This window comes from Rhinatrema bivittatum, chromosome 6, assembly GCF_901001135.1.
Source record: "Rhinatrema bivittatum chromosome 6, aRhiBiv1.1, whole genome shotgun sequence".
In the NCBI taxonomy this organism is placed as follows: Eukaryota; Metazoa; Chordata; class Amphibia; order Gymnophiona; family Rhinatrematidae; genus Rhinatrema; species Rhinatrema bivittatum.
Window position 1 is genome coordinate 150,302,810 of NC_042620.1, and position 20,758 is coordinate 150,323,567.

General features: G+C 42.4%; 1 protein-coding gene across 3 annotated transcripts in view; it reads left to right on the forward strand.

The window, feature by feature from the left end:
* Positions 1-20,758, forward strand: part of HECW2 (HECT, C2 and WW domain containing E3 ubiquitin protein ligase 2) — a 646,010-nt gene that overhangs the window by 265,600 nt on the left and 359,652 nt on the right. The gene's annotated exons all lie outside the window — the stretch shown is intronic.

A 20,758-nucleotide genomic window follows, 5' to 3' on the forward strand; every position in this document is an offset into this window, starting at 1 on the left:
GGCCCATAGAGCCGCGGATGCAGCTGTGGGGACAAAAAATAAACAAAAGAGAAGTAGAGGTCCCTGGAACTGTAGCTGCAGCTGAGGGAAAACAGAAAAAAACAGAAATGAGCGGAGATGGAGGCTCCCACTCTTCCAGAACAGCTCCTCTGGGGCTGGGTGTTAATTGCAGTGGCTCAGCAGACATGGAGCTGCTGCAATCAACACTAGCATCACGTGACTGCTCTGACTGACTCACTGGGGCATGCTTGAAGCCCCGATAGGCCAATCCGCCCAATCATATCCCTTTCCAGATCATTTATAAATATATTGAAAAGCACCAGTCCAAGTACAGATCCCTGAGGCACTCCACTGTTTACATTTTTCCACTGAGAAAACTGACCATTTAATCCTACTCTCTGTTTCCTGTCTTTTAATCAGTTCGTAATCCACAAAAGGACATCACCTCCTATCCCATGAGTTTTTAGTTTTCTTAGAAGCCTCTCATGAGGGACTTTGTCAAATGCCTTCTGAAAATCCAAATATACTACATCTGCTGATTCACCTTTATCTACATGTTTATTAACCCCTTCAAAAAAATGTAGCAGATTTGTGAGCCAAAAGTTCCCTTGGGTAAATCCATGCTGGCTGTGTTCTATAATACTATATCTTTCTATATGTTCTGTGATTTTGTTCTTTAGAATAGTTTCCACTATTTTTCCCAGCACTGAATTTCCCGGATCACCCCTGGAGCCCTTCTTAAATATTGGGATTACATTGGCTACTCTTTTTAGTCTTCTAGTACAATGGACAATTTTAATGATAGGTTACAAATTTGTACTAATAGATCTGAAATTTCATTTTTGAGTTCTTTCAGAATCCTGGGGTGCATACCATCCAGCCCAGGTGATTTGCTACTCCTTAGTTTGTCAATCTGGCCTATTACATCTTCCAGGTTCATTGTGAGTTCAGTTCATCTGTATCATCACTCTTGAAAACGGTCTCCGGAACCAGCATCTTCCCAAGCAAAGAAATCATTTAGTCTTTCCATGATGGCCTTATCTTCCTTAAGAGCCCCTTTTACCCCTCAGTCATCTAACAGTCCAACTGAATCCCTCACAGGTTTCCTGCTTTGGATATATTTTTTAAAGTTTTTTATTATGAGTTTTTGCCTTTATGACCAACTTCATTTCAAATTCTTTCTTAGCCTTTTTTTTTTTTAATCAATGTTTTACATTTAACTTGACAATGTTTATACTTTTTCCTATTTTCTTCAGATGGATCCTTCTTCCAATTTTTGAAGGACTTTGTTTTGGCTAAAATAGCCTCTTTCACCTCACCTTTTAAACATGCCTTGTAATCACATGGATTTCCTTCTGCCTTTCTTAATGTGTGTAATACTTCTGGACTGTGCTTCTAAGCTGGTATTTTTAAACAATGCCCACGCCTGTTGTACACTCTTAAACTTTGCAGCTGCACCTTTCAGTTTTTTTCTATTTTCCTTATTTTATCAAAGTTTCCCTTTTGAAAGTTTAGTGTTAGAGTTGTAGATGTACATATTGTGCCCCTTTCAGACATTACTTCAAATTTGATCATGTTATGATCGCTATTGCCATGTGGCCGCATGATCATTACCTCTCTCAAGAAATCCTGCATTCCACTAAGAATTAGTTCTAAAATAGCTCCCTCTCTCTCATAGGTTCCTAAATCAATTGCTCCATAAAGTAGTCATTTATTCTATCCAGGAACTTTACCTCTCTAGCGTGTCCTGATGTTATATTTACCCAGTCAATATTGGAGGAATTGAATCTCCCATTATTGTACTACCAAATTGGTTAGCTTCCCTGATTTCTCTTGAGGTTTCATCATCTGTCTCATCATTTTGGCCAGGTGGACGATAGTATATAGAAACATAGAAACATAGAAATGACGGCAGAAGAAGACCAAACGGCCCATCCAGTCTGCCGAGCAAGCTTCACATTTTTTTTCTCATACTTATCTGTTTCTCTTAGCTCTTTGGTTCTATTTCCCTTCCACCCCCACCATTAATGTAGAGAGCAGTGATGGAGCTGCAACCAAGTGAAATATCAAGCTTGATTAGTTATGGGTAGTAGGGGAAGTAACCGCCGCAATAAGCAAGCTACACCCATGCTTATTTGTTTTACCCAGACTGTGTTATTCAGCCCTTATTGGTTGTTTTTCTTCTCCCCTGCCGTTGAAGCAGGGAGCTATGCTGGATATGCGTGAAGTATCAGTTTTTCTTCTCCCCTGCCGTTGAAGCAGGATATGCATTGAAAGTGAAGTATCAGGCTTATTTGGTTTGGGGTAGTAACCGCCGTAACAAGCCAGCTACTCTCCGCTTTGTGAGTGCGAATCCTTTTTTCTTCTCCCCTGCCGTTGAAGCAGAGAGCTATGCTGGATATGCGTGAAGTATCAGTTTTTCTTCTCCCCTGCTGTTGAAGCAGGGAGCTATGCTGGATATGCGTGAAGTATCAGTTTTTCTTCTCCCCTGCCGTTGAAGCAGAGAGCTATGCTGGATATGCGTGAAGTATCAGTTTTTCTTCTTCTCCCCTGTCGTTGAAGCAGAGAGCTATGCTGGATATGCGTGAAGTATCAGTTTTTCTTCTCCCCTGCCGTTGAAGCAGAGAGCTATGCTGGATATGCATTGAAAGTGAAGTATCAGGCTTATTTGGTTTGGGGTAGTAACCGCCGTAACAAGCCAGCTACTCCCCACTTTGTGAGTGCGAATCCTTTTTTCCACATTTCCTCTTGCTGTTGTAGCTTAGAGCGATGTTGGAGTCACAGTAACCATGTGTATGTTTATTGAATAAGGGTATTATCTCCAGGCAGTAGCCGTCATTCTGGCGAGCCACCCACTCTTTATTGACGGCCTCTTGATTTTATGGATCCACAGTGTTTATCCCACGCCCCTTTGAAGTCCTTCACAGTTCTGGTCTTCACCACTTCCTTCGGAAGGGCATTCCAGGCATCCACCACCCTCTCCGTGAAGAAATACTTCCTGACATTGGTTCTGAATCTTCCTCCCTGGAGCTTCAAATCGTGACCCCTGGTTCTGCTGATTTTTTTCCTACGGAAAAGGTTTGTCGTTGTCTTTGGATCATTAAAACCTTTCAAGTATCTGAAAGTCTGTATCATATCACCTCTGCTCCTCCTTTCCCCCAGGGTGTACATATTTAGATTCTTCAATCTCTCCTCATAAGTCATTTGATGAAGACCTTCCACCTTTTTGGTCACCCTTCTCTGGACCGCCTCCATCTTGTCTCTGTCTCTTCGGATATACGAATATCTCCGAATATCTTCGGAGATACGAATATCTCCGAAAAGATATAGTATACCCCTATCACTATACTCTTACCCAACACACAGGAATTCTACCTGTAAAGATTCTACTGTGCACTTAGTCTATTGTATGATCTTTATCCTGTTGGACTCTATGTCCTCCTGGACAAAAAGCGCCAACCCCCCCTCCTCCCCCACCACCACCACTAATTTTATCCTCCTATCATTGTAATATAATTTATACCCTGGTATAGTGCTGTCCCATTGGTTATCTTCCTTCCACCAGATCTCTGAGATGCCAATTATGTCTGTCTCATCATTAATTGCTATATATTCTAAGACTTCCATCTTACTTCTTAGACTTCTGGCATTGACTTACAGACATTTCAAAGTATGTTTTTTGTTTGCATTAACAACTTGCTTTTCAGTTGATAGGGATAATTTGGAATCCTTTAGGTCAGGTGATTCTTTTCTTTAGGCACATGGACTACAGTTGCTTTTATTGGAACCTCTCTGTTGGGATGCCCTAACTCTCTTGTTTCATTACTATCCTTCAAAGATACCTCCCTCCAAACCATGCACTGCTGAGTGAATGTCTGCTTTCTCCCCTTTTCTAGTTTAAAAGCTGTTCAATCTCCTTTTTAAAAGTTAGTGCCAGCAACTTGGTTCCACTCAGGTTAAGATGGAGCCCATCCTTTCAGAAAAGACTCCCCCCTTTCCCAAAAGTTGTCCAGTTCCTTACAAAACTGAATCTCTCTTCCCTGCACCATCATCTCAACCATGCTCTGCCTACCTCTGGAGAGCTGATCATGGAACAGGGAGCGTTTCAGAGAATGCTACCCAAGAGGTTCTGGATTTCACCTTTCTATTTAAAAGCCTAAATTTGGCTTCCAGAACCTCCCTCCCGCATTTTTCTATGTCATTGGTGCCCACATGTACCATGACAGCCAGTTCCTCCCCAGCACTAAAATTCTATCTAGATGACGTGTGAGGTCTGCCACCTTCACACAAGGCAGGCAAGTTACCAGGCAGTCCTCACGTCCACCAGCCACCCAGCTATCTATATTTCTATTAATCGAATCACCAACTATGACAGCTGACCCAACCCTTCCCTCCTGAGCAGTAACCCTGGGAGTCTTGTCCTCGGTGCAGGTCCTTGCTACAGGATCACTTCCTGCTACACCAGGGTGATGCTTTCTGACCAGGAGATATTCCTGATCCAAGGCTGCCAGACTGGATTTGAGACTTGGCTACTGTGTCCCTGAAGGTGTCATCTGTATACCTCTCTGTCTGCCTCAGATCCTCCAGGTCTGCCACTCTAGCTTTCAGAGGTTAGACTCATTCTCTGAGAGCCAGGAGCTCTTTGCTCTGGGAGCACACATACAACCTCTCACCGGTGGCTAAAAAAAAGTCATACATGTGATATACGATACAAAAGACTGGAAAGCCCCCCTCTTGCTGCTGTATTGCTGTCTCCATCTTAATTTTGTTGAGTTCCTAATTAAGTTTAGGTTGCTATCGGAGTGGGAATGAGTACAATTAGAATCCTTTAAATGTATTGATGTATTTACTATTAATCTGGTAGCGACCTACAAGGGGATCATTAAACTCTCAATAAGGGATGGTGCAATAATGTGATTTAGATAAGAGCTTGCATGACTTTTAATGAGAAAGTATCTCTTGCCTATTATTCAAAGGATGAGCTAGGGGTGGGTGGGAGAGAGGTAAAGACAAAGACTAGAAGTAACTCCCTCTGGTTTGCTTATTATATTTCAGACACACACAAACTCTAAAGAATATACCCTACTGTTTCTCCTCTCCCCAAACCTTGTTTTAAGTCCTAAGATTTCCCAAAGCAGTACTTATTGATCCATTTTAGCCACCTGCAAGATGATCTTCTTTTCCCAATGCTCCCACTGGATTGAGAGGTTTGAGTTTGCATTACATTAGTTGCACGCTTCCAGTCCTCTTCTGCTGTAAGGGGTGTGAGGCTTCTGGAAGTTGGGACTGTGAAGTTCGAAACCTGGCTGTCTCACTGTGACCTCTGAAGTCCTCTCCCAGGTTCTGCTGGGAACATTATGCAGATTAGCCTTATGGTTCTCTTCTGCTACAAGAGGTGCAGGGCCTCTGGAAGCTTGGTCTGTGGAGTTTATAGCCTGGATTACTTGCTGTGACCTCTGGAGAATAAAATAGAGACTATCATAATGCCTCTGTATTAATCCATGGTGTGACCTCATCTTGAGTATTGTGTGCAATTTTGGTCACCACATTTCAAAAAAAATATAGCAGAGTTAGAAAAGGTACAAAGAAGGGTGACCAAAATGATTAAGGGGATAGAATAATTCACCTATAAAGAGGTTAGGACTCTTCAACTTGGACAAGAGACAGCTGAGGGGAGGTGTGATATAGGTCTACAAAATAATGAGTGGAATGGAACGAGTAAACGTTAATCAGTTGTTTATTCTTTTGAAAAATTCAAAGACCAGGGGACACACAATGAATTTACTAGGTAATACATTTAAAACTGATAAGAGAAAATATTTTTTTACTCAACGCATAATTAAGCTCTGGAATTTGTTGCCAGAGGATGTGGTGAAAGCTATTAGCCTAGCTGCGTTTAAAAAAAAAAAGGTATGGAAAAGTTTCTGGAGAAAAAGTCCATAAACCATTATTAAGATAGAGTTGCAGAAATCCACCGCTTATTCTTGGGATAAGCAGCTTGGAATCTAACTACCCCTTGGGATCCTGCCAGGTATTTGTGACCTGGCTTGGCCACTGTTGGAAACAGGCTACTGGGCTCTAATGGACCTTTGGATGATTCAGTATGGCAAGTCTTATATTCTTATGTTGGCAGCAGATGGCACCACAGAATGCCAACCTTTTAATGGCAGAATTGAAAGAGACATTTTTGATTACATTTTTCAAATGTTGATGGCATTTTTATGGTTTGGACTAAGGGAGAAGAGACTCAAGCAATTTTACAATTCTTTTAATTCATTCCATCCTTGAATTAGATTTAAAATACAGTACTCCACGGAAACAGTTAACTTTTTAGATGGCCATCTACAAACATTTATATATAGAAAAACAATTGACAGATGCAACTACCTTAACAGTTTTACCTTTTACTCTTTACATTGAAAAAGATTCATTATATACAGAAAAGCCACAAGGTATCACTTTATATGCTTTGACCCAAAAGACATGGACAAATTCCTAACAGAATCTTTTAAACAAAAATGCTACAACCCTAAACTTATCACCAGGAAGATTGCATCTTCACTTAAAACACCCAGGGCAACTTACTGCAATAAAAAGAAAGGAAAACCACAGAGTGGCTAAAAAAGCTGAGAAGAATCCATAAAAGACTTATTCTCCCTAATCCTGGAGGATGAATCACTAAAACAAGTATTCCCTGCTCCTCTGTACTAGTCTTCGGGCAACCACTGAACCTGAAACAAAAATGATTAAGAAACAAGCTTCAACCAGGAGCTCTGAAAGAAGAAAATGGCACAAAAACCCTGCATGCATTAATGATCATTAATCATTAATGATCCAAGGCAAAACACTGTTACCTGATCCTAGCTATATCTTCAAGCTGTTCAGGAGAGTACCCAGTCATACAGTTAACACAGCCAAGCCTAAACTCAGTGGCTTCATTACCAATCTGAAACTGCTTGAAAGCACAAACCTTTGGGGTAGATTTTATAAAAGTACGCCCACGCATACTTTTGTTCACGCACCAGGTGCAAACAAAAGTACGCTGGATTTTAATAGATACGCGCGTAGCCTTTAAAATCCAGGGTCGGCGCGCAGCCTGCCTCCGTTCCCTCCCTTCCCCTACCTAACCTACCCCCTCAGCCCTATCTAACCCCCCCACCTTTGTTTTAAAAGTTACCCCTGCGCTGGCCGGCGCGCGATTCCCCAGCTCGGGAGCTGTTTCGGAGGCCTTGGCCACGCCCCCGGGCCAGAACCACACCTGCGGCCCCGCCCCGAACGACGCGCCGGCCGCGACACGCCCCCGGCATGCCCCCAATTATGCGCCGGCAGTGACACGCCCCCAACATGCCCCCCCCCCCCAGGAAAGCCCCGGGACTTACACGCGTCCCGGGACTTTGTACGCGCTGGCAGTCTATGCAAGATAGGCTCGGCGCGCGCAGGGGGGTTTTGGGGTAGGTTTTCAGGGCTTACGCGTGTAACCCTTTGAAAATCTACCCCTTTGTGAAAGCTCCGTGCCTGCTCTCTGGATTTTCAACACTGATAAACTGTAATTGGCAACTGTCCTGATTTGAATTGTTTTAGCAAAGACTTTTATTTTGGATCTGTACAGGCCTGAGAATAGGCGACTTATAGTGAGTGACCTTTACTCCAGTCCCTGTGCCATCTAGTGAACACCTAAAGAATAGCACTTGATTGATGCTAAATCACTACGTTGTGTTTTAGTAAAACCATCATACCTGTGAAAGTGATTTGGAGTAGGAGTTATTCTCACTCATTGAAACTAACTCACTCCAGATGCCTTGTACCTATCTCCTTACAGCGCACCAACATGGTATGCCCCAAACAAATCACTTCTCCCCCTTCAGCATGGCCTGCTCAATATGATCTCCACCACCAAAAAACTCACCCCGTCATGGATCTATTTGAAGAATTTAAACTGCACATTCTGTGACTCACAGACACCTGGATAAGAGAAGTCAATATTGTCACTCTTACTTAGCTCTGCCCACTGGCTTACCAGGTGCATTACATACCCCATATCCTTTTCTTTTAGTCCATAGGCTACAGTGGGGGAGTAGTTCTCATCTCCTGCCAAATCCCTGGCACTAGACATGATCATCACCAAACAAGCAGGCAAGTCAGACTGCCTTGTTCTGAAATACCAAGATGAGGGACCTAGACTGGTCCTAATCTGCTGCCTACTAGATAGCCTGATTCCTTCCTCTCTGAACTCCTATTTTACCTTTCTGTCTATACCAACAAACTCCTCGTTGTAGACTTCAGCTACCATACTGAGGCACCTTCCAAAGGAAGGATCGAGGATCGAGGCCTCACTCAGCTAATCAAAGTGTCCATCAACAAAGGTGACCACTCTCTAGACTTGGTATTTGATAATGGTCCATCTAATCTACTGATCAGACTAATACCTTGTGCTACCCAGCACAGACAAAATTATTCATATTTCTGAGCCCAAACCTCCCACCAGTAACATGTCCTTTCTTATTACAACAGTATCAGCAAGCTCTTTCGCCTACCAAAAATAACAAACACTTCAGAGCCAGCAGAACACCTTGTCCATCAAATCCAACTAGACCTTCCAGGAAATCGCCTTTGTTCACCAGTGTTCTATGACTCGTCAAACACCAATCCTGCCAAGTTGAGTAGAAATGGCATAAAGAAAAAATGAATACTAACTAATGCATTTGCACAGAAAACACAAAACAAATAGAAGACAGCCATTTAGCAGGTAAAAAATAACTCAAATTAGCAAAGAATCACTCAAGGAAACTATTCCAACTAGTGAAAAAATTATCCAGACCTGACTCCATGGCACTCCATTTTCCTCTTTCCCCACAAGGAAGAGAAATGCTGATTATGCCTGCCTGAGTTGTGTGTGTTATGTGTGATAGAGCATTTTTATTTATTATTTATTTATTTTATCGAGTTTTATATACCGTCATTCGGTTTCGCCATCACAACGGTTTACAAAAAATATGATGGTTAACAAAATTAAGAAGGTTTAACAAGGTTTCCAAAAAGGTTCAGGTTATTGTTAACATAGAGACATCATATACAAAATTATTTGTTGCTCAGTTTTACTCGTTTCAGTTCTTTGTTATAATATAGACTTGTAATGAGTTCCCAGTTTTCTTAGGGTTAAACTGGAGGGGGTTGGCGTTGTTTTATTCATTGGGTGAGTGGGTGAGTTGGTATGCTTTGGTGAACATCCATGTTTTTAGATCTTTTTTGAAAGTTTTTAGGTTTTCTTGTGTTCTGAGTTCGATTGGGAGTTCCAGAGTTTCGGGCTTCCAAGAGAGATTGCTCTCTTTTGCATTGAGGTGAGTTGTTTGGAGCGGATAGATGGCGTCTTTAAAAGCCCTTTATTTGCTTATCTGAGGTTTCTGTTTGGAGTGTGCAATTTTATGGAAGAACTTAGCCAGTTTGTTTTTCATATATAATTTTATGTAGTATGGATAGTATTTTGTATTCTATCCTGAATTTTATTGGTAGCCAGTGCAGTGATATACGTGTTGGAGTGATATGGTCATGTTTTTTAGATCCAATGAGGATTCTTGTGGCTGCGTTTTGTAGGATTTGGAGTGGACGGATGGTGTTTAGAGGTAAGTTGAAAAGGAGTGAGTTACAGTAGTCTAGGTTGGAGAAAATGAGTAATTGAAGGACTGATCTGAAATCGTTGGTGGAAAGGAATGGTTTTAATTGACGAAGTGTTAGTAGTTTATGATATCCGTCTTTGATTTTTGTTGTGATGTGGTTTTTGAAAGAAAGTTCCTTGTCAATTATTACTCCAAGATTGCGGGCATGATTGACTGGAGATATAACTGTTTTTTGGTTCATTAGGTTTAGTGGTGGAAGTTGAGGAGAGTTGTTTTAAGTTGGTTAGTGTTTGCTTTATTCTGCTTAGGTAAATGGCTGTTAGTTTGTATGTTTCTTCTAGCGAGTTTTGTATTGGGATTAATATTTGAATGTCATCAGCATAGATGAAGTGGGTCAGTTTCAGATTTGATAGGAAGTGGCATATTGGAAGCAGATAGATATTGAAGAGCATCGCTGATAGAGCGGATCCTTGGGGAACTCCAGTGTTTAGATTATGTTTTTTTGAGAGGGTATCTTTGAGCAGCACTTGGTAGGTTCTTTGTGAAAGGTGTGAAGTGAACCATTTTAGGGTTGTTTCCTTTGCCCCAATTTCAGATAGATGGTCAATCATGATAGAGTGGTTTACCGTGTCAAAGGTTGCTGATAGGTCGAGTAGGACTAGAAGATAGCTGTGGCCATTTTCAAAACCTTTGAGTACGAAGTCGTTCATTGATAGTAGTAGAGTCTCAGTGTTCAGTTGCTTCCTGAAGCAAAATTGCGTGGGTAGTAGTATGTTGTTTTATTCTAGATGGTCAGTGAGACGTGTGTGGACGATTTTCTCAATGATTTTGGCAATGAATGGTAGATTTGATATGGGACGGTAGTTCAGTGGGTTTTTTGGATCAAGATTATTCATTTTCATAATGGGTTTGATTGCAGATTTTAGGCATTCTGGGTAGTTTCTTTCCGTGAGGGAGAGGTTTAGATGTCAGCATCTTAGTTATTGATGGTTCAAGATTTTTTATCATCGTGATGGGTATGGCGTCAATAGGGTGTTTGGCTGGTTCATTTTTTTAATGATCATTTGGATTTCCAGAGAAGATGCTGTCTCAAAGTTGGGCTAGCTTGTTGTTTGAATGTTCTGTATTTTCTTATCTTGTGGGTCGTCTTTGAGGTTGTTATTTATGAGGATTTTGATTTTTTCATTGAAGAAATCTGCAAAGTCGTTACTAGTGATCTTTGGTGTTGATTGTGACTGATCATCATAGGATGATTTGGTTAGGCTTTTTACTATGTTGAAGAGCATCTTAGGGTTATGGTGGTGTTTGTTTATTTTGTTCGCGTAGAAGTCTTTTTTTGTTTTGTGGATGAGTTTTTTATATTCTGCTAGTTGTGTTCTGTATGTGTTGAGTAGTGTGGTTGTTTTGTTGTTTCCAAAAGTACACTGGAGCAACACTTGCACTCAAAATATATCAGTATTCACAAAAAGTGCAAGAATAGCATTGAGTCCTGGTCAAAGGTTTTGTTGTCTGTAAGAGCGTGTATTTAAACTGAGGAGTTGCCTGAATAAAAATATAACAGATACAGCAAAACTTTTGACCAGGACTCAATGCTATTCTTGCACTTTTTGTGAATATTGTTTTGTTGTTTCTCAATGATTTCTCTTTTTTTCTGAGTTCCCTTTTGGCTGCTCTGATGTTGCCATTGTACCAAAAGTTATGATTTTTTGGTTCTTTTATTGTTTTTTTTATCATGGGGTTTATCTTATCTGCTACAGTTTTAGTTATGGTGATCCAGGACGATGTTGTGTTTTTTGCGTTTGATAGTTCAGTTTGTAGATTTGCTTGAAGAGTTTCGATGCAAAAAGGTGGACGGTATGAGAAGGATTTAGTTGTGTTTTTTATTGTTATAAATTTACAATTTGAATATAAGTTTGTGTGGATGATAAAGTAGTCTGATCATGGTATGTTCTTTATCTTAGTTTGGTGGTTAGACCATATGTTAGTGTTGATGAAGACTAGGTCTAGTGTGTGGCCTGCTTTGTGCATTGGGCCATTGATGATTTGAGTGAGTCCCAGTGATGAGAGCGCGTCAATGATTGCGGTGCAAGCGGGAGAGTGGGGGGCAGTATCTATGTGTAGGTTGAAGTCACCTAGAATAATTATGGGTTTGTTGATTGATATTCTGGTCAAGAAGAATTCAATAAGTGGTGAGCAGTTCTGATCCAGCGTGTTAGGGGGATAGTATACCAGACAAATTTGTAGATTTGGTGAATTTCCAGTGGGGAGCAATTGCTTGTTGGTTGTAGTTTCATCTGTAGGTTTTTTTTGATGATTAGCATAAGGCCTCCGCCTTTTCTTTTAGGCCTGGGTATTGAAAAAGTTCTGTAGGTAGAGTTATTGATTTGGTTGATTAGTACCTTGTCTGTGTTTTTTGCCCATGTTTCTGTGATTGCTATGAAATCTGGCTTGTCATCTTGGAGAAGGTCGTTGACAATTGGAATTTTCTTTATTATGGATTGAGCATTAAAAAGTAGGAAAGAAAATGTTAAGTAGCTGCTGAGAGATTTATTGTTGTTGTGCGTAATGGTTGAGTGTTGATACTCTTGTGTTTTCATTTTTCTGTCGTTCCTATTGTTATCCACGTTTGGGTCATTTCTCTGGGTCTTGCCGTCTTTAGGGGGTTGATGGTTTGTCATTTAATTGATCGTTCGGGAGTTTTCAAGTGTTTGAGTACTGCTAGCACTGCGGTTTGCATGAAGGGGTGCACAAAGGGGAGTGCCCCTTTGTCGCGCCCCTTCGGCGAGCGACGCCTGGTGGTGTCGCTCTTTTTAGCGCTCCAGCGCTGTTGGTGATGACGTCGGGTGGGAGCCTGCCTGGGTTGTACATGTGTGAGAGAGCATTGGAGCCTGTCTGGGGATGTGCATGTGTGTGAGAAAATTGGAGCCTGCCTGGGGGTGTGAATGTGTGTGAGAGCATGGGAGCCTGCGCAGGGTGTGTGTGTGTGGAGTGTGTGAGAACATGGGAGCCTGCTTAGGGGAGTGTGTGTATGGGAGAGAATGGGGATGCTAGCAGATCCCAACCTTTCAGCAACTGAAATGAAGAGGAAGGCTCAGAGCCACTGGTGGATCTCAACCAAAGAAGAGCTGGAGATGCCCAGATGTGTGAGAGAGAGGAAGTGTGATACATATACAGTATGTTCGCACACATGCACTTACACACATATGTTTATGTGTGTGTGTGTGTATATAGTGGGACAGTAGATGTGGCAGCTATAATGGATTGAAGCCTAACACAGTACATTTGCAGTGCAGAATTGCAGCTACATGCAGCACACGTGCAATGCGCATATAAATTGTTGTTTGTATGTTTATCATGTGGCTCAGAGACAGTATACTTAACAGAGTGGTGCTGGATGATTGTTTATTTCTGTATTTGGTGAAAACCTGTTTGCATTTTACATATGTAACTGAGGTTAGGTATTTTCATAATAGGAAATGTATTGGTGTTTTAGGGCCTGGTATAATATTTGTGGCATTGCCTTTTGATAGGTAAGTTTGATACTGTTTGAGTGTTGGCATTTAATACTATTTTGATATGGGCGGTTTATTATATTGTAATTGTTTTTCATGTAAAAGCTATTGTAAATACGTAACTGTGTGTGGAGTCGGCCAAGGGTGAGGGGGTGTGCAAGACTTATATGTTTTGCCTAGGGCACTGGCCAGGGGTCCTGGGGGAAGGGGTAAAGACCCAGGGGTTGGGGGAGGTGTTGGGTTTTAAAGTTTGTATTGGTGGAGGGAACTGGGCTTCTTTCAGTGAGCCCAGGAACAGATACTGAATGGACGGAGGGGGTTGGGGGCCAGCACAGTAATTGTTTGCACAGGGCAGCAGCAAGCTAGAACCAGCCCTGCTTCTAGCTTCCTGTCCACTGGCTTCAACTAGACTGAACTTTTGCCCAAGTCTTCCTGCATTGAAGTACTTTTCCTCTTAGATATGAAATAAATGACCTCTAATGCTGTGACAGGAAATTGTTACCTCACCTTCTGAAAAACAAAAGTTGGTTATTTAACCAAGCCTTCCCCTAGACTCCATAACAGAGACTCATCCTAGTCCACTGGAAATCTTCCTGACCATGAATCCCACAGGGTTTGCCCATTTCTGAGCTACCTTTACAAATGATTTTTAATATCTGTCACACCACTGATGTTTAGCTTACTTCTTACCTCTATCCAGTGTATATGCAATTTTTATACCCAGTGAACCCATTTCCTTATTCCTATCTAAAGTGCCCACTGTTTACCTATACAGTATTTACTAGAAATTAGGGATGTGCTTTTTTTTTAACATAGGCAGTATCAATGACATTGCCTATAATCGTTTCATATCGTTTCAAAATTGACATTTTGTGTTTTTTGAAATTTTTTGTTTAGTGCACACTGTGTCCATTTTGTACACACAATTGCAATTTGAATAGTGTGCACTAAAATGAAAAATTAAAAAAGAAAACCCTCACAAATAAAAAAAAAAACAAAAAACCCCCAAATAAAAATGGGCACCTAACAAAACAAATCAAATCCTAAACGATAATTTTATCGATACATTCCCCTACTAGAAATCCACCTCATATTTGTTATTATATTTGCATGTATCCATTACTTATGTACTCAATTTCTTGTTACTTTATGTAATCTGCCTTTGGCCTACCTTTAGTAAAAGGCGGAATATCAAATGTTTATTAATAAATAAGTCTCCACGCTGCAATCTGTACCAGCACATTTCACAGGACTCCACAGTTACCCACATGGGAAAGCTGTTCACCATTAGAGGATCCTATTCATGCATCTCCTCCAATGTAGTATGTATTATTCAGTGCAGGAAATATGAAGACAGGTACCATATTGGCAAAACAGGCCAGAATTTACAGACAAACATAAACCTACATAGATATAAAATTGCACATTAGAAAGAAGAGCAAGGTAACACTTTGATGGAGAAAACGTTTTGGGCCCAGGCCATTGCATCAATGATTTTATAATCAGGATACTAACAGGAAAATTCAGAGGAATGTAAGACATTTGAAGGTAAAATGATCAAACACTTCAGATCTAACATAAAAGGACTTCACAAGAAACTTGGGTTTTTAACTCACCACCAGGAATAATTTTGTGCCTCTGTGTAACCTTCCTATCACTCTGCTATCACATCAACAACTCCCATCTTTCCCCCTTTCCAGTCCCACTACCATGGTAAAGTGGTCTCCATTCACTCGTATGTTCAGATCAGCACTGCTTTTGCTTTGACCTGTTCATTCTGTTTTGAGCTGAGAAAGGGTGTCTTAGCTTCTGAAAGCTAGTCAAGAAAAATATTAAATTAGTTTCAATAAAAAGTTATCGCCTGGGAGTATCTGATATTTTCAATATCTTCAGCACTTTCTCATCTGACTTTTTCTCTCCTGTTCTCTTCGTCCTCCTAGTCCTCCTATTCCCTTTAAGCCCCTTCTCTCTTATTACCACTCTCTTTTCCTGTCCTCCTTTTCTCTCTTCCTTCCCACTTTGTCCCTGTGCAAACAATTACTGTGCTGGCCCCCAACCCCCTCCGTCCCTCCTGTCACCCCCTTTCTGCCTTTCTCTATTTCCCTTGTTCCTCTCTCTCCTCCCCCCTATAATTTTTCCCCTTCCTCTTGCTGTCTCTCTTCCCTCTTTCACTCTGTTCTCCAAAGTTCTTCCTTTTCCCTCTCTTCCTCTCTCTGTGTCAGACACCATCTGAAAGAGAATTCAGTCTGTGCTATCCATTAACATGAAAATATCTTACCTGAGGCACAAAATGTATCAAGAGATAAATTATATTTACTTATGTTATTCTGTACTGTCGCCTGCAAGCTAAGTAGCACACAGGGTTCAGACTGTGACATTCTTGGAACTCCTACCACTTGCAGATGAAACTTCCAGAATAATACTGTTAGGGTTTGTGTGTGTGGGCCCCTGGGCCGAGGTGAGAGATGGTACCACTCACGGGGAGGAGCTCTGTGACCCTCACCATTGGGAGGCAAGGTCTCAGCTAGGGTGCGCGCAGAGCAACAGATGCTGGAGAGAGAGAATGAAGAAGAGAGGGCAGAAGAGCTAGAGATGGTGACCCCAGGGGGTGGAGCCATGGAGTGTCAGCCCAGGAAGCTGATGTCAATACTAGCTAGAATGTCCTTGAGTCTTTATTAAAGAAGCAGAGTTGCGGAGCGGGGAGTGAAACAGAAAGTCACACAGACACAGAGGTGCCACAGGTCTGTGCAGTGGGGTATATCCATGGGTGATTCCTCTGTAGGGGTGAATGGAGATGGTCCGTAACACAGGGTACACCGGTGAGGGTTCCTCAGTCATGTTGGTTCGGCAATGGTCCGCAGAGCGGGGTACATCGATGAGAGTCCTCAGTAGCGTTGATACGGCAATGGTCCGCAGAGCGGGGTACACCGGTGAGGGTCCTCAGTAGCGTTGATACAGCAATGGTCCGCAGAGCGGGGTACACCGATGAGGGTCCTTAGTAATGTTGGTATGGCAATGGTCCGCGAAGCGGGGTATACCGATGAGGGTCCTCAGTAGCATTGGCACGGCAAAGGTCCGCAGAGCGGGGTACTCACTGTAGGAGAGTGGAGGTCTCAGAGGAAGCCCTGGGGAACTGGGCAAGTAGCTGTCCAAGAAGCAAGGAGTGGATAGCCAGAGACAGGATAGGTCCCCAAGGAGCAGGTACCTGGAGTGTTTCTCGTCGAGGCAGCAGAAACTGGAACGCAGGTCGAAAGAGCAGTTTCAGCAATGAGGGAACTCGTTGCCACGTCGTAGGCAGGCAGGGCTAGCCGGCTTAAATGTCCATGAGAAATGACGTCATCCGGGGGGACGCCCCCGAGGTTCCCGCCATGACGTGGATAAGACTGGCCCGAGGGCGCACGCGCGCGCCTAAGGAACTCCCAAGGCAGTAGGCAGCGTCCATGCCGTGCAGGAAGGCCTGGGAACTAGGGCGTGCAGGCTGGCGTCAGTTGGCGGAGGCCACCAATCTCCCCAGAGGAGTTGATGCAGGAAGGTATAAGGTGAGCAAGAGTGGTCGCAGCCATCTGCGACCAACGGGTGTAACAAATGCAATGAATAATCATTTTTCCTCTTTTTTTTCCTGTGAAACGTTTCCTGATGACTGTATTTCAGTAGAAAATTAGGACATTTTCCTTTTCGTCCATTCCAACTTTCCATACAGTTTTTACATATTTTGTAACATAATGTTGACAACATAATATTGACTCTCACACTGAAGACGTTTTAGAAAGATGCATGTCAGTGGAAATGGAAATGTCACCTTTTTACAGAACTACGTGCTCAACATAAAGGCATAGCAAAATTCCAGAAAGAGTTTCTGAGGTTTGTACCTGCCTGCTGTGATTTGAAATAGAGGAGGAGCAGCCATTTTGAAAGTCCTGTGTGTACTTTGCAGGATGCGCTTTGCACTTTCGAAAAAGGGAAACCCCATGGGGAGTTTCCCTTTGAAAATTAGCTTGAAAGACCCATGAATGCAAAGTGCTCCCCAGCCCACAAGCACCACTAGCAGTCCGAAAATTGCCCTTCCCATTGCATATATTCCTCTAAAGAAATTTAAGGTCTGCAAGTCTAATATTTAATGATAATCCAGGCAAGACAAACAGAAAATGACAGCAGATAAGGACCTTATGGCCCTTCACTTCTTCACAAGACCATTTTGGTGAATATGGTTCTTCTGAAGACCAGCCTCATGGGAACCTAGTATTTGTAAAGTGAGTGCATAGCAAACAAATAAAATTATAACAGACAATAGCATCTTCCTAAAAAGGGGAAGGCTAGTAGAGGAAGTGTAAAAGAAATTATGGAATGAGGCATAGCTGTTTATATATTTAATAACAGGTGACAGTAATGTGCAGGAACTTTTATTCTTGTTAACTATACACCTGACATACGGAAGGTTTGCAAACACGTGAGCATCTCAAAAAGAGGCATTCATCAACCTGTAGGAAGAACTGTTTAGGTCCAACTAGCATAAACATTGCGCTCCTACCTCCAGCCTGTTCTCTCTGGCTTCCGATGTTGCAGCTGGCCTCCCCAGAGAAGACGTGGCTGGCTGCCACAGCTGTGCAAGGCCGACACCGCCACCATCGCCGACGTCGGCAGGGGGATTCCCTAAGCGAGCATGTACGCCCAGTTTGCCATGATTTAAAGGGCCTATAGCGGGAAATCCCCCAGGGCACCCCTTGATGACATCAGCTTTCTCTCACTTCTTAAGGATGCCTCTTCCTTGCAGCCATCACCTCGGCAATAGCTCGACTCTTTGGAGTAGTGCTTTGCCTCTGCATTGTTCCTGATTCTGGTTCCTGATTCCTGCTATGTTCTGTTCCTGCTTTGTGTTCCTCAGTTCTTGCATCCCGTTCCTGGTTCCTTGTGGCAGTCTGGTCTGTGTTGAGTTCCTGTCTTCTTCATGGTCAGTCTTCATCATCATCTGTCTTCATCATCTTCTTCCTGCTTGTTTGGTTACCCTTTCACCTTCCACTTCGTTCCTCATCTTTTCGGATCAGACTTCTGGTTTTGACCTTGGATTGGACCTTGACACTTTGACCTGTTCCTGCCTCTGACCACTGCTTGTTACAGTTACTGACTGAACTCTGCCTGCCTCTGACCACTGTTTGAACCACAACACTGAGTGAACTCCACCTTCCTCTGATCACAGACTGAACCTGACCTCTCTCGCCTGCTGCCTGCCCTGACCGCTGCTGGACCTTGACTATGCTCCTCTGCTGCAGTGCTGGCCTGCAACATGTTCTATTCGATGGATCTCCATCTTCACAGAGGCCTGCGACTAAGTCCAGCTGACTCCGGCACCTGAATGCTCAACCTAAGGGGAATGAGGGCTGGTATTGGTGAAGCTCCAATTGGGCCTATGCTTCATCCAGCTTTGCCTGTCAATGAGTGGGACCTGCAGGACTCCTCCCTGCAGATTGTGCTAACTCCATTTTGACCTAAGGGTCCACTCTCGCAACACATAAATATAGTATGTTAAACTGTTTGAACAGTGAACTATAAGAGGACAGATAAGCAGGTGTATTCTTTATATACTGGGTCACATACAGCACAAGAAATGTATTGGCTCTTCAGGATCTGGAACCATTGACCATGAGTGATGTAGCTGAAGCAGAAAGATAAAACGTGTGTAGCGACAAAGGCTGCTGGATATGGGAGAAGGCTGTATTCTTATTCCTTATCGAATGCATCTTCGTTTCCCTTCAGGACCTTTCATGTTGTTGTCTTTACCTACAAATGCGGCCAATGTTGGCTCAAATTGCTGAGAAGGTGGCTCAAGTGGGACATGGACTTTGTTTTATTATCACTCTTGGTAGAGGTTGCTAGCATGCCCTTGTATCTCAGATCATGAGGCATTGTTTGGGAAGCACATGACTTTTCTTTGACAGAAACTGTCAAGACAGCATTATTGTAGGGTGTAAGAATTCCTGTATGTTCCTTTGTGTTCTTCATGAATCATTGATTCTTGCAGTTTATACTTTTATATTCTTGAAATTAATCCAGTAAGGGCTCTGTTTCTTCAAATGTCTTCTGTGTTGCTCTTTTTCACATTTTTTTAAAGTTTATTTTCCAGTACCTTTAGTCCCATATTTACCCTCTCATTAACTCTACCAAATGACTTAGCCTTGAGCATCCTTACAGCACATCTATTGTTAGCAGTTTCAGCAATTCACCTGGCTATACTTTCAAGACAGGTGCAGTGACATACAGTAATAACATAGTAAATGGCCCAGCAAGTCTTTCCTGAGTATGAGCTTTTCTTTCTTGTGCACTATCACCTTGGGTAGATGAGCACATGAATTTCCATTGCCCAAACCAACACCATATCCCCTCCGCCCCCCAATATCCCCACTTGTTCTTATGTTTATTATCTAACAAATCAAGAGCCTAAGGAAATATTGGAACAGGAGCCACATTGAAGTGCAGGGATATAAACGGACAGCTGTTTTATTGCAGTAACTAAAGAGAGCTTATATAAAAATAGCACCTGTATGGCTAGCAATGCCCCAGGCTGTCTTGCAGAGACAAGGGACTTTTGGCAGCATGCTTCTTAAAGGTGCAGTAGCATGTATCACAAATGTCTTCCCGACCTTGCTCTCCCCCTGTCTTTCACAACTGTCCCAACTGTGTCCCTTTCTTCTTGCTGTTATCTCTTACCAGCCCTTCACTACCATGCTCTGTGTGTCCCAAGTGTTTTCAAATGCAATCATGGATTTGGTTGCCACTACCTCTGCCAGTAGGCTATTCTACTGTCTCAGTCAAGTAGTGTTTTCTCATATCTCCTCTTCACCTTTTTCCCCTGCAATTTCACATTATGACCCCCTTGACCTTGAATTTCCCCCTCCCTCTCTCTTTTTTTTTTTTTTATCTAGCAGTTTCCGCCTGCTCCTTTTGTGCTTCCAGCTCACTTGGAACAAGGGCTGGGATTCTGGTGCCACAAACCTTCGTTTCTAACTACCCAGGGATTTTTCCCCTATTTTATATCCCCTCTGACCCCAACATACCTAGTCTGGTCCTTACAGTGATGGGCCAGATCAGACGCTGGATAAGGTGTTGCTCTGACTGCACAATATGTTGCTCTGACTGCACAATCTCTTGAACAGACCTGAATATTTTTATTGTGATATGAGATAAAATGTTGAGGATTTAATATCTCTAGACAGTCAACCATTTATGTACAGAAAGTCCTTGATTTCAGGCGTTTGAGTTACAGTGATTCAGAGGTACACTCATTATCCAGTTTAAAACACTAGTTTCGATTTTGACGCCTGAGCATCTCCCAACAGGCACACATTGGTGTGCTGATGACCAAGAGGCCTGGTGAGGAGACATCAATAGGAAGAGTACCAGGGACTTCCTCTCCTCAAAACAGTGTCAGTGCAATGTCCTGTATGCATGTGTTTTTGGCCCTTTCCTCTTCAGACAAAAAAAAAAAAAAAGGTAATGCTTTAAAACATGTCTATGCTTTTTACAGTACTATATAATAAATTCTGGATATTACTGGTGAAAATAGGATATTGGGCCTTGATGCTGGAACCAATCCCCCTTTTATAACATTGTTTTTATGGGACAATTGATTTCCCATTA